Raw genomic sequence first — 13,741 nt, forward strand, 5'->3', positions numbered from 1 at the left:
CCATATTTATATGGAAATCCTCTCCATAATATTCTTGACGAATGATCATCCAGCCTTCTGTAGAAAACTTCTAGAGACAGAGGAATTTACTCTTTTGAGGTTATCCATTCTATTTTTGAATTTTTATTAAATTTTTAATTAAAATTTTCCTAATTTTGAACCAAAATCTGCCTCTGTTCAATGTTCACACGTTGTATCTAATTCTGTCCTCTGGTGCCAAGCAAAACAAGTCTAATCTCTCTTACACATAGCCCTTTGTGTACTTGAGGACCCTACAATGCCATTCTAAGCCTTCTCTTCTCCAGGCTAACTGTCCTCAGTTCTCTCAACCAATATCTCATGACTTAAAGTATCTTTACCATTCTGCTTTATGGCCTCTGAATACACTTCAATTCAATCAAACATTGTAAATGATTATTTTTGTTTTTGTTTTCCTGAAATGTGACATCCCATATCAAATATAATACTCTAGATATGGCCTAGGGCACGCTACTGTTGAACTATTACTTCTCTTATCCTGAGTCTATTAAAATACCTAGCAATATAATAGCTTTTATGGCTACATATCACAGTCTTGACTCATACTGACTTTGCAGTCTACTAAAATGCCCAAGTTTATAACATCTTCACTTATTTGTTTAAAATTCAGTAGTTTCTCTTTGCTGTCTGTAACAATCTTGAGTTTTTACAAGAAGCCTTAAAGTTCAGGCTTCACACTCTAAAATATTTGTTGTTGTTGTTGTTGTTGTCAAGTGTTTCAGACTTTTTGTGACCCAGTTTGGGGTTTTCTTGGCAAAATACTGGAGTGGTTTGCTATTTCTTTCTCCAGTTCATTTTAGAGATGAGGAGATTGAGGCAAATAAGGTTAAGTGACTTACCTAGGATCACACAGCTAGTGTCTGAGACCAGATCTGAAATCATAAACATAAGTCTTCCTGATTGCAAGCCCAATGCTCTATTCACTTTGCCACCTAGCTGTCTAACATATAGTTATGGTTATCTCCAAGGCTAGCCCTAATGTTGTGAGAAGCTTCTCTAGGCAAATTGCCCTCCCTGAGATAATAGCTACAAATGAGAGCAGTTTCAAAATACTAGCCATGAACTTGGTTCTATCCTCCTTGACTAATCAATGCCTCTCTTCCAACCCACAAGTTATAGATCAAAAGAGAAGGACCCAGCCATCATGTCAGAAGTGAGATGTTTTCTAAATGAAAGCAGAAGAGATGAGCCATGTGTGGTCCTGACTGCCTTCCACAAATGTAGGGGCTTATGGTCTATGTAGAGCTCTGAAAATTTGTCCCAATTCCTCTGAATTCTAGTACCTTCCCTAGCTTGTTTTGTATATGTTTGTTTACATGTTGTCCACCCCTTTAGATTGTAAACTCCTTGAGGGCAAGGATTATCTTTTGCCTCTTTTTGTGTCTAGCACAATACTTGGCACATAGTAGGGGCTTAGTAAATGTTTATTGATTGATTGAAAGACCCAGAAAGAACCTCTGGGGCAGATGCATTCATTTAGATGTGAGAAGTAGGCTTCCACTTTTAGTGCCACAGGCTGAAATACTTACTATTCAACCATCCAATTGAGAGGGAGAAAACAGTCATGGGAGACTGATAATCTATCTAGTTTCAGTCTGACACTCTGCCTCCTGCAACAGTCACCTGTGTGATTAGACTGTGAGTTCCTTGAGAACAGAAACTGTTTATTTCTTTGCCTTTCTTTGCATCTCCAGCACTTAGCATGTTGCCTGATACATAGGAGATGCTTAATAAATGCTTGGTTTCCTCAGTTTTCAGGCTTTATTTACATTACTGATTTCTTTTTTTTAGTAGTTTGTTTTTTTAGTTAGCTGCTAGCTATTTCTTTTTCTCTTTTTTCTTTTTTTCCTCCTCTTAGTTAAGTGACAAGTTCAAAATTCTCCCCCTTCTACTCTCATCTTTGTTTCTGAATTGTTTTGCTGAACTCTTTTGAAAGAATTTCTTTGCTTTGTTCTCTTCATTAATCTATTGCATCCAGCCTATTCTGAAATTTTATTCTCTGATTCATGGTCCATATCATCCTTTATTTCTTCTTTAATCCCTTTGTGTTTCACATGGAGTTGAAACCTCTGAAGTACTAAGTTTGAGCTACATCTTCTAACTAATTTCTATGTTACTGTTTTTAAAGATCTGGTCCCATCACCTTTTTTTCTGTTCTGCCTGTATTTCTGTTAAAAGTACCAAATCGTGAAGGAAATAGCATGGATAGAAGCAGTCCCCCTGTGGTAGAAAATAACTTCTGTCTGAAATCATGCTATCTAATTCTACTCCCTACCTTCCCCATAATCCTTTACCTTCCCATTCACCACACCTTTTTATTTCTAGGACCACCCTTCTGGGTCTCTGCTCCTCCTTGGGAGCTCTCAAATGGCTTCTTCTGGGGCAAGATATTGTCAGTGGAGGAATAGTACCCTCTTGGCAAAGATGGCCTCTCAGTGCACCAACCCTCCCCAATTTAAATCCAGCATGATATCTTCATCTCCCATTAAAGACTACACACACACATATATTTACAGATGTGTGAGTACGCATATATGCCTCTTCCCCCATGGGAGTATATTTCAGTGGAATGCCTTCTCCATTGCTGTGTCAAGACCCACCCTTTATATTACCCTAGTTTCAATCCCTTGTTCTGTTGCCTCTCTCATTTTCCTATAGCCTCTCTTCTTGCTTAGAGACCATAGGAATCATTATCACTTCACTGTTCTACCATGGATTTGCTAAGGATACATCATCCAAACCCCTTCGTTACCCACCTTTCCTTTCTCCATTTATACATTCTCTCACTCTGTTTTAGTACATGGAATTTCAGTTGTGGTACTCCATCATTGCTTCTCCTATTTCTTAAAATTCTGCCTACCTCTTTATCTCTGTGGTTTTGGATTTCTTGATCCCCTATATCCCACTTTTTTTTTTACTTGTAGTTCAGTGTTTCTTTTTTTTTCCCCCTAAAGAAATAACTTCTAAACATGGGGCAATTTATTTCATTCCTTTTACTTTCTTTCACAATTGTGCTTATTGTGCCTTTCTTGTATTTCTATCGTTTGGGCTATTTAAAATAGAATGTTCTGCTCACGTCTTCTCCCTCCCTCCAAGAATGCCTCAAATACCTCTGTTTTTTCTAACATACTTTGTTCATTAATTATTAGGCTCATATTTACAGAATATGAAATTTTCTATTACATTTGGGTTCTTTTGCTTAACAAAACATTCTGTTCCATTTCTTTCTGCAGGTTCTAGTGGGCACAGAGTAAGCCTGTACTATTCAAATTTGATTTCCTTTGTATTTGGTAGGTCACATGAGCAACAAGATGGCAGATTAGATATTTTCCTTGATCCCCATGACCTTTCAAACCTCTCCCAAAAAGAAATTATGTGCCAAAGGTAAAGCAACTTCAGCTGTTTTCATGGTCCAGGACACCTAGAATCCAAAAGAAGGTTAAGAAAAATAAAATCCAAGGCCTAGGAACTGACTCTTACTGACCCTGAGCTCACTCAGCATCCCTTCCCTACCTTTTACACTACTGGTAATGAGATGGTACTAGCAGACCCCAAGGATATAACACAGATTTACCATTCTAGGTGTTTTCTCCAATTGACTTTTGGATGGTAAGAACTAGCCCCAGCTGGGGAAGAGACCTAGAATGGTAAACCATTAATTGCCCCAGCAGAAGGAAGCTGAAAGTTTTAACATCAAAGCCCAAAGGAAACCACAGTCATAGAGGAGGGAATAGGAAGTGAGTAATAAGGAAATTAATGGGAGTGAAAGAAGCAGTGATTTCAGGAATAAGAAATCTCAAAGACCTTGAACATTAACAGATAAATCAACAGTAAAAACAGTAACAACAGAAGGAAATATGGTCTCCAGATCTAATAAATGAGTTCGGGTATCTGTATGAATAATGCAAAATAAAGAGAAATGATCCAACACTTAATAAGACAGAGGACTCTGTGGAACTTCAGAACATGGAACCACAACACACTGTTTCTGAGTGCTTCAAAGCAGAAATGAGAATTATGAGAGCAGAATTTATGTCCTGTACAGCAAAAATAATGAGCAGAATAGAAAAACTTCAATTTGCAATAGCAAGCCTCACCACAGAAACAAAAGAGAGAACAATACGTTGGGAATGCAAATACGTAGATATGAAGGACAACCTAGAAGAAGAGAAGCAAAAAAACAAGATTAAAAGAAAGTATACTCACTATGCAAGCAAAACATGTAGATCTCAAAGATAGGGTATATAGAGACAACCCAAGGATCTTAGGTCTCCCAGAAGAACAAAAGGCAAAACAAAAAAAACAAAAAACAAAAAAAATCCCTTAACATCATAATGAAGAAAATAACAGAAGAGAACTGCCCAGGACTTCTGATCATAGAAAATGAAATTCCAGTTAAAAGAATTCATAGATCACATCTAGGGGGGAAAAAAAAGAAACAAAAAACAAAAAAAAACCCCAAAGACTTCAAACTACAAGACACATCCTGGTTAAATTTAATGTTTCAATTCAGAAACAAGTCTGCAAGTCATCAGGAAAAAGACCTTCAAATACAAAGGAAATGACATTTGAATAATGCAAGACTATTCTGTACCCACTTGAAAAAAGAGAAGGGAATGGAATAATGTGTTCCCAAGAGCTTTAGAGCTCAGATGCAGACCAGGGTGACCTATCCTGCAAATCTAAACTTAACCATACAGGACAAACGATGGACATTTAATGATAAGGAAGAGTTAGAAACATTTTTAGAAATAAAACCAGAACTGAAGAGATCATTTGCTTCTTGAACACCCCAATAATAGAAATGCAGGAGGAATGAATAAATGCAGAGAGCAACAGCAATAGTGACAACAGAAAGAATGTAATAGACTCTTTCATATTTGAATATTTTTCTCTTGGCAACCTGCAGAATTTGCATTTATTATTGGACTATGAAACTTAACCATGTTTCTTAGAGCTGGAAGCATAGGGCTTTTTTTTTTTAAAGTAAAATGCGGATTCTTTACATTGGCACTCTGTTTTCTGTATTCAGGGGTTCAGAACAATTTTGCTCTATTATTTCCTGCATTATGATATTCAGGTGTTTTTTTTTAATTTGATACGTTCTGGGAGAACTATGATGCTTATCTTGTCTCTGTGCATTTTATCACAAGGTCTAATTGCTTTGACTTGTAAACAGGTCATCTATTCCTTTAACATTCCTGTCTTTTGCTTCTCTTCTGCCAGATTTTCCTCCATATAAGTACTTTTGTAGTCTAAATCTGCTCTAAATCATCCTTTTTTTCTGTTGTACCTAGATTTTTATTAGAAGTCCCAATTCATGAGGGAAATAGTGTGGATAGAAGCAGGACTCTGTCATAGAAATGAACCTTTGTTTGAAATCACAAAGTCCAATTCTACTCCTTACCTTCTTTCACTTCTTTGGAGAAACTTTTCAGTAAGGATTCTTCTTTTTCTAATCTGCTGAGTTTTTATTTCTTCATTGAGAGCTCTCTTTTATCCCTAATTTCTTCTTTTATTGATTACATTTCTCTTTGAACTTTTCTGGAATGTCTTGTTGTAGTTCTATGCTTTCTTTTTTATTCTTTATTCCATTAAGCATTGGTTCACTTTTCTCTATTTTTATTTTGAAGGAACACAGGGAGTTTTGTTACTCTCGGGAAGGCTTGAGTTGGAATCCTGGCTTTATCACTTACTAGTCATGTAGCGGTAAGCAAGTCCCTTCACCTCCTGAGCTAAATTAGTTTCTAATTCATTTCTAAATTAGTTTCTCACTTAAAAAAGTAAGAGGATTTGAGTAGCTGATCTCTAAGGTCTATTATAACTGTAACCCTAATTCAATGACTTCTTCCTTTCATATTCATTCCATATTCTGGTGCTGACTGAAACCCAGCTTTCTGTGGAAGATGCTACGATGTGGTACTCTCTCCAAGGATTGGGTGTTCATTAACTCACAGCAGCAGGAGTTGCCACACTGTATGCTCCTCAATGTCACTTTCAGACCCTTCCTCTCATCACTCAGCAACAGCCTCTTTCCATCCTTTAAAATTTACTCTATCTTGTTTGTATTTTTTCATTGCTGTCTTTTTAGACCTCCAGGTTACTCTCCTTCTTCCCAGGGCATTTTAAATTTGACTCATAGTTATCTTCTCCATCCCACCTTCTGCCCCCTTAGAAAACTTTGCCTTCCTTGTTCCTCAGTCTACTACGATTGATAGACTAAAATAAATTTTGCAGGTGTCCACTTACCTAGAGATGAGTCAGATGGTGAATAAACTAAGGATTATCCTTTTAATCCTATCACATCCCTTGAGACAGTGTAGAGAAACATGGGTGGGGCATAGTTGCAGTCAGCAAGTCTTAAATAAGGAGTGAATTTAGACTTTTTTCCTAGCAAGGATTGGTTCATTGTTAGGGTATTGCTGGCAGAGAGGCAGGGTACCTGAGTCAGCAAGGTGGGAAGAAAATGGATGTGCTATTTCTTGTAATGGAGTTAATAATATGAACAATCTTATTATTGTGGACTTCACTAATTTAGACAGGAGCTTGATTAAAGTTTATTATCTATGGTATGAAAGGGCCTTGCTAAGCAAATAAACAGTGTGAACGAGATTACAATGGGAATATTTACCTACTTAATGGAACAAACTATTTTCCAGCACTTTAGAAGTACTATTTACTGCCAATGTGATTGCCACACAGACAGAGGTCATCCCTCCTTAGGCTGGTGTTTGGATACACTAATTACAAATCCTTCTTATCTCTTCATTAAAGCTAGTCTTCTGCCATTCTAGTTCCCTGTTAGTTTTTATTGCTTGTTGGATGGCATAGTATTTCTTTTTATTATAATTCAGACTTATCACTAATTCACTGATTCCCCTGTATTAGTCCCCTTTGTTATTATTCGTGGGGTTTCACTGTGCTTATCACCTCTCTCTTTCACAGGGGATTTATGAGAGGTGGGGAGATGTTTACTAAGAGCTAACTGCTCCACAAAGGGATATGCTATGTGAGGACAATAATACCCAAGCACAGTTCATGGAACTGGTTTTTCACTCTCAGGAGGTTGCTCAGGTCTCACTCACATTTAGGTCATGGCATATGCTTATGATGGCAGTCGAGAAATAGTTGGACTGATTCTTCTTACAGATTCACTGGTTGGGGTTCCCTTGCCTATCTGGCAGTTGAATACGGATGGCAAAAAAAAAAATGACACATAGAACATGAGCAAATCTTCACCAGTCTCTAAGGCAATCCATTACTCTATACTATATCTGCCAACAACTAATACAGTTTAATCATTCATTTATCTTTTTATCAGCACTATCTGAAATCTGTAGCTGGTAGAAATGATTAAGTGATTATCACCTACAAAGAGCTTGTGGGGTTTAGTGGAAAAAGCACTGAGTAGGGTCAGGAAAGACCTGGGTTCAAACCTTACCCCTGATATTAATAAGCAAGTACAGTAACCTCTGTGAACCCCAAATTTCTTTATCTATAAAATAAGCATAATAATATCTACAGAAAATTTGTGGCTGATTTGAGACTCAAAGGAGATAATGTGTGCAGAGCCCAAATGTTAAACAAATGTCAGTTATTATTCAGCAGAGTATAAATTCCTTAAAAGAGGGACAATTTCTTTTTGTCTTTGTATACCCAGGGCTTAGCACAGTGCCTTGCACATGGAAGGTGTCTAATAATTTTTTTTTTGTTGAATTTAATTGAATGCAAAACAATGTTCATAGATTGTATAGTTTACTGAGAGAATTAGTCTGGCATGGCTTTGATTACTCTCCAGAGAGGGCATCCTGGTAAGAGAACTACATCAGGCCCCTAAAACCTATTTCCTGAGGTGCATTCAATATGTTGACAATACATACAAGTTCCAAAGATGCAAGAAAAATATTTCATTCTTTTGCTATGAAGCAAGGTAGCATAAGATAAGGCTGGAAGGGTAGAGTGGCATTCGTTTGTAGAATCCCTTATGCTAAAATACAGTTGGAATAGTGACTGTGCTAGAGCGTAAGCCTGGTTCCATGAGTGCTCAGAGGGCAAACTGGATGTGTTGACACAACCTAGGGAAACATCCTCATTCGCCCTTCCCTTTAAAGGACAGGGAAGGGCCAATAAGGATGCCTTACAGAGCTGGCCCATGCTTTATGGATACTTATGTCTGGCTCCCACAATTGTATCACTTCAAATGGCAACTGTCTCCTTTAGAACATAGTTCTCACTTTATTTTTTTTAATAATTGATTTTTTAATTTTAGTTTCCAACATTCACTTCCATAAGATTTTCAGTTTTAAATTTTCTCCCCTTCCCTTTCCTCCCTTCCCCAAGATGGCATGCAATCTGATATAGGCTCTACCTGTATATTCATATTTAGCATATTTTCCCATTAGTCATGAATTAATGGGAGGAACCATGAGAATGAAGCAATAAAACAAAACAACAAAGGAAAAGGAGAGCAAATAGTATGCTTCCATCTGCATTCAGACTCCATAGTTCTTTCTCTGGATGTGGATAGCATGTCAGTTTTTACTTTAAACCAGCAATCTTTGACCAGGATCTGTGAACTTTAAAAAATACACATATATTTTTAACCTTATTTCGATATAGTTAGCTTCCTTTGTAATCTTCTGTATTTTATTTTACGCATTTAATAAAATATTGTTTTGAGAAGGGGTCCATGCTTTACCAGATTGCCAAATGGGTCCATGACATTAAAATTGTTAAGAACTCAAAATAAACAACATGGGATATCTGTACTGCAAACAATTATTAGAGAATTCAATAACGAATTTACTTTGATCCAGCACCTGCCAAACAGTTGTGATATTTGAGAGTGAGCCAAATGAACTTCTTGATTATCATTTCTTCCAAAGGCTCCACTCTTTTATATTTTCAAAATTGTATCTATCTTTGCATTAAATATAATTGTCAGAAAACAATGTATTACCTTAGTCCTCTACAAACGTGCCTTTACTGAGTCATAACTTGGCTGTGCACCCACAGGATATGAGCACCCCATATTGCAATAACATTCCTGGTTCTTTTGGTTCTTGTTCTTTCTGTTGTCCACTGCAGTGGAGGAAATGATGTGCTCTGCAACCCGGCATCCCATAGACAAAGGCCCAGAAGAAAATTATTCCTTGAGTTGAGTTCCAGGAAAAAAGTTTGGCTCCGTGGATGAATCTACCTCCTTTATTTTGTCACAAAATGAATGTCATATGATCCGTTGTATTTCCCTGTTTACCTCAGCTGCTAGGAAATAGGAACCACATTCAGCACTGAAGACTAGTAACTCATTGTCTCAAATACCTGGCAACATTTTGCTTTCTGTGCTGTTCTCAGATGATTGCTGGGTTGGTTTGTTTGGTTTTTTCATCAAAAATCATCCCATTTTACATTATCTTTCAATTTTGTAAGTCTTCTCAGATCTTTTAAAAAAGGAAAACATACACACATATGTGCATATATATGTATATATACATACATATGTGTATGTATATATACATATATACACATACATACATATATACACATATATATACATACATACATATATATATATGTATATATATATACATATATACATATAATTCCTAATTGGCATCCTTTTTCATCAGTTTGGAACTAATGGACCTGATCCAAGACTATAAAAAGAAATTCAGTTTTTTAGGCAGATCTGAATTTAATAATAGAGATTTTTTAAATATTGATAGGCTTGATGATAAAGGATGACATAAGGAATGTCCAGAAGTAAGAATTTAAAATAATGAAATATGATTTTCTATGAATGCATGAAGTGTGGCTAAAAACAATTAGATTGATTTTTTTGAATGCAGTTTGTATACATCAGTCTTTTTAATTTGGCATAGCTGTAACCATATCATTACTCTACTCAATAAACTTCAATGGCTTCCTATTATCCATAGGATAAAATATCAGCTCCACTGCTTAGCTTCTAAAGCCATTTACAACCTGACCCATCCAACCATATTGTGTATAACTCCCCCTTCCACAATTTCTGACAGTGCTACTTTCTGCTTTTTAAACATGGCTCTCTATCTCCCATCTCCATGCTTTTTTTTAATATAAATTTATTTAATTTTAGCTTTCAACATTCACTCCCACAAGTTTTTGAATTCCAAATTTTTACCCCATCTCCCCCCTCCTCCCACCCCAAGATGGCATGCATTCTGAATATCCCTTCTCCTAGTCTGTCCTCTCTTCTATCTCTCTCCCCTTCTCTTATCCCCTTCCCCTTCTATTTTCCTGTAGGGCAGGATAGACTTCTGTACCCCATTTCCTGTATTTCTTATTTCCCAGTAGCATGTGAAAACATTTTTTTAAACATATGTTTTTAAAACTTTCGGTTTCAAATTTTCTCTCTTCCTTCCTCCCCACCTACCCTCATTGAAAAGGCAAGCAACTCAATATAGGTTGTACATGTGCAGTCATGCAAAACACGTCCATAGTAGACATGTGAAAAACTAACTCTATTTTCCTTAATCCTATCCTGCCCTCTCATTTATTCTATTCTTTCTTTTGACCCTGTCCCTCCTCAGAAGTATTTACTTCTGATTATTCCCTTTCCCAATCTGCCCTCCTCTCTACATCCCCTGCTCTCTTGTCCCCTTCCCCCTATTTCCTGAGGGTAAGACAGATTTCCATACCCAATTGAATGTGTTTATATTCCCTCCTTAAGCCAAATCCTATGAGAATAAGATTCCCTCATTCCCTCTCACCTTCCCCTGTTTCCCCTCCACTGTAAGAGACTTTTCTTTTCTGTTTTTTTGTGAGATAATTTACCCCATTCTACCTCTCCCTTTCTTCTCTGAGTATCATCCTCTCTCATCCCTTAATTTTATTCTCCAGATATGACCCCGTCATCTTCAACTCACCCTGTGCCCTCTATCTATCTATCTACATATACAGACATATAATTTTTTCTTCCAACTACCCTAATACTGACAAAGGTCTCATGAATTATAAATATCATCTTTCCATGCAGGAATGTAAAAGTTCAATCTTAATAAGTCTCTTATGATTTCTCTTTCTGTTTACCTCTTCATGTTCCACTGGAGTCTTGTATTTGAAAGTCAAATTTTGTGTTCAGCTCTGGTCTTTTCATCAAGAATGCTTGAAAGTCCTCTATTTCACTGAATGACCATTTTTTTTCCCCTGAAGGGGGTTCTGCTGGGTAGGTGATTCTTGGCTGTAATCCTATCTCCTTTGCCCTCCAGAATACTATATTCCATGCCCTGTAGTCCTTTAATGTAGAAGCTGCTAAATCTTGTGTTATCCTGATTGTGTTTCCACCCTACTTGAATTGTTTCTTTCTGGCTGCTTATAATATTTTCTCTTGACCTGGGAACTCTGCAATTTGGCTACAATATTCCTAGGAGTTTTCCTTTGGGGATGTCTTTCAGGAGGAGATCTGTGGATTCTTTCAATTTCTATTTTGCCCTCTGGTTCTAAAACATCAGGGCAGTTTTCCTTGATAATTTCTTGAAAGATGATGTCTAGGCTCTTTTTTTGATCATGGATTTCAGATAGTCCAATAATTTTTAAATTCTCTCTCCTGGATCTATTTTCCAGGTCAGTTGTTTTTCCAATGAGATATTTCACATTGTTTTCTAATTTTTCATTCTTTTGGATTTGTTCTACTGTGTCATGATTTCTAATAAAGTCACTATCTTCCAATTGCTCTATTCTAATTTTTAAGGAAGTATTTTCTTCAGTAAGCTTTTGGACTTCTTTTTCCATTTGGCCAATTTTGCTTTTTTAGGGCATTCTTCTCCTCATTGGCTTTTTGGACCTCTTTTGCCATTTGGGTTAGGCTATTTTTTTAGGTGTTATTTTCTTCAGTACTTTTTTGGGTCTCCTTTAGCAAGCTGTTGACTTGTTTTTCGTGATTTTCTTGCATCACTCTCAGTTTTTCCTCTACTTCCCTTACTTGCTTCTCAAAATCCCTTTTGAGCTCTTCCAAGGCCTGGGACTGATTTATATTTTTCTTGGAGGCTTTGGATGTAGGAGCTTTGACTTTGTTGTCTTCTTCTGGTTGTATATTTTGATCTTCTTTTTCACCAAAGTAAGATTCTATGGTCTGACTCTTTTTGCGCTGCTTCCTTATGATCCCAGCCAATTACCTGAGTTTTAAACTCTTTGTTAAGGTACAAGTCTGCTTCCAATATGGAGAATGTATTGTCTCAAGCTTCAGGGGTTTGTATAGCTGTTTTCAGAGATACTTGCAGGGACCTGTAAATTTTTAGTTCTTGCAAGGTAGTATGATAAGGGGTGAGGTGTTTACTCCTTTCCTGGCCTGTGACCACAAGTATTCCTTTCTGTCCTGTAACTGTGAGGAAGGGTTCCTCTCCACAGCCACTCCAAGCTCTGCCACGCCAGTGCTCCTCCTCACCCCAGCACTGCTGCCCAGAACTGTGATTGATAAATAAACATTTATTAAGCATCTGCTCTGTACCAGGCACTATGCTAAGCACTGGGGATACAAAAAGAGGCAAAAGATAGTCCTGGTTCACAAGAAGTTTGCAATTTAATGGGGGAGATAATGTCCACAGATGGACATATATGACACAAGCTATCTACAGAATAAATAGGAAGTAAGTAAGAGGAGGATGGCTAGAATTAAGAGAGTTTTGGAAAAGGCTTCCTGTAGAAGATGAGATTTCAGTTGGGACTTAAAGGAAGCCAGGAAAGTCAGATGTAGTTGTGGAGGGAGAGCATTTAGAGAGATGCAGTATCTTGCTCATGGAACAGGCAGGAGGTTAGTGTCACTGGATTGAAGAACATGAGTTGGAGGTAGCAGAAGGCTAGGTTAGGAAGGGCGTTGAAAATTGAGATTTTTGTATCTTCTCCTGGGTGTAATGTGGAGGCATTGGGATCCATTAAGTAGGGGGTATTAACAGTTGAACTTGTACTTTAGGAAAACAACTTTGGTGGCTGAATGGAGGATAGATCCATGTAAAAGATGGTACTTGAGCTGCATGTTAAAGGAAGCATGGGACTCCATGAGGAAGAGGTGAGGAGGAAGGGTCTGCAGGCCTGGGAAACAATTAGTACAAAGGAAAGGAGGATGTGTGATGTATCCTGTATGAGGAACAGAGAGGAAGCTGATTTGGCTGGATCACAGCATGTGGGAGGGAAAGTAATGTACAGTGAAGTTAGAACTATAGAGTGGGAAAATCTATGAAGTTCTTTATATCTTCATATTTATTCTGTATATACAGAGATAGAGAGAGAGTGACAGTGAAATAAAGACAGAGTCAGAAAGTGATAGATGAAAAGACAGAGATAGAGATAGAGATATATGATTGTTGTCTTCCCCATTAGAATATCAGCTCTTTGAAAATATTGATTGTTTCATTCTTTACATTTGTATTCCTAGCAACTAGCACAACACCTGGTATATGTTGTTGTTCAGTCATTTTGCAGTCCTGTCTGACTTTTTGTGATCTCATTTAGGTTTTCTTGGCAAAGTGGTTTGCCATTTCCTTCTCCCGCTCATTTTATGGATAAGAAAACTGAGGCTAACGGGGTGAAGTGACTTGCCCAGAGTCACACAACTAGTAGTGTCTGAGGCTAGATTTGAACACAAGTTTTCCTGTTGAGGTTCAGGGGTTTAGGGATACTGGGACCCCAAAATCACAACATGCAAGTCCTGTCCAAATGAATTCAA

This window comes from Phascolarctos cinereus, unplaced genomic scaffold (genome assembly GCF_003287225.1).
Source record: "Phascolarctos cinereus isolate Bilbo 61053 unplaced genomic scaffold, phaCin_HiC Scaffold_4;HRSCAF=312, whole genome shotgun sequence".
Classification (NCBI taxonomy): Eukaryota; Metazoa; Chordata; class Mammalia; order Diprotodontia; family Phascolarctidae; genus Phascolarctos; species Phascolarctos cinereus.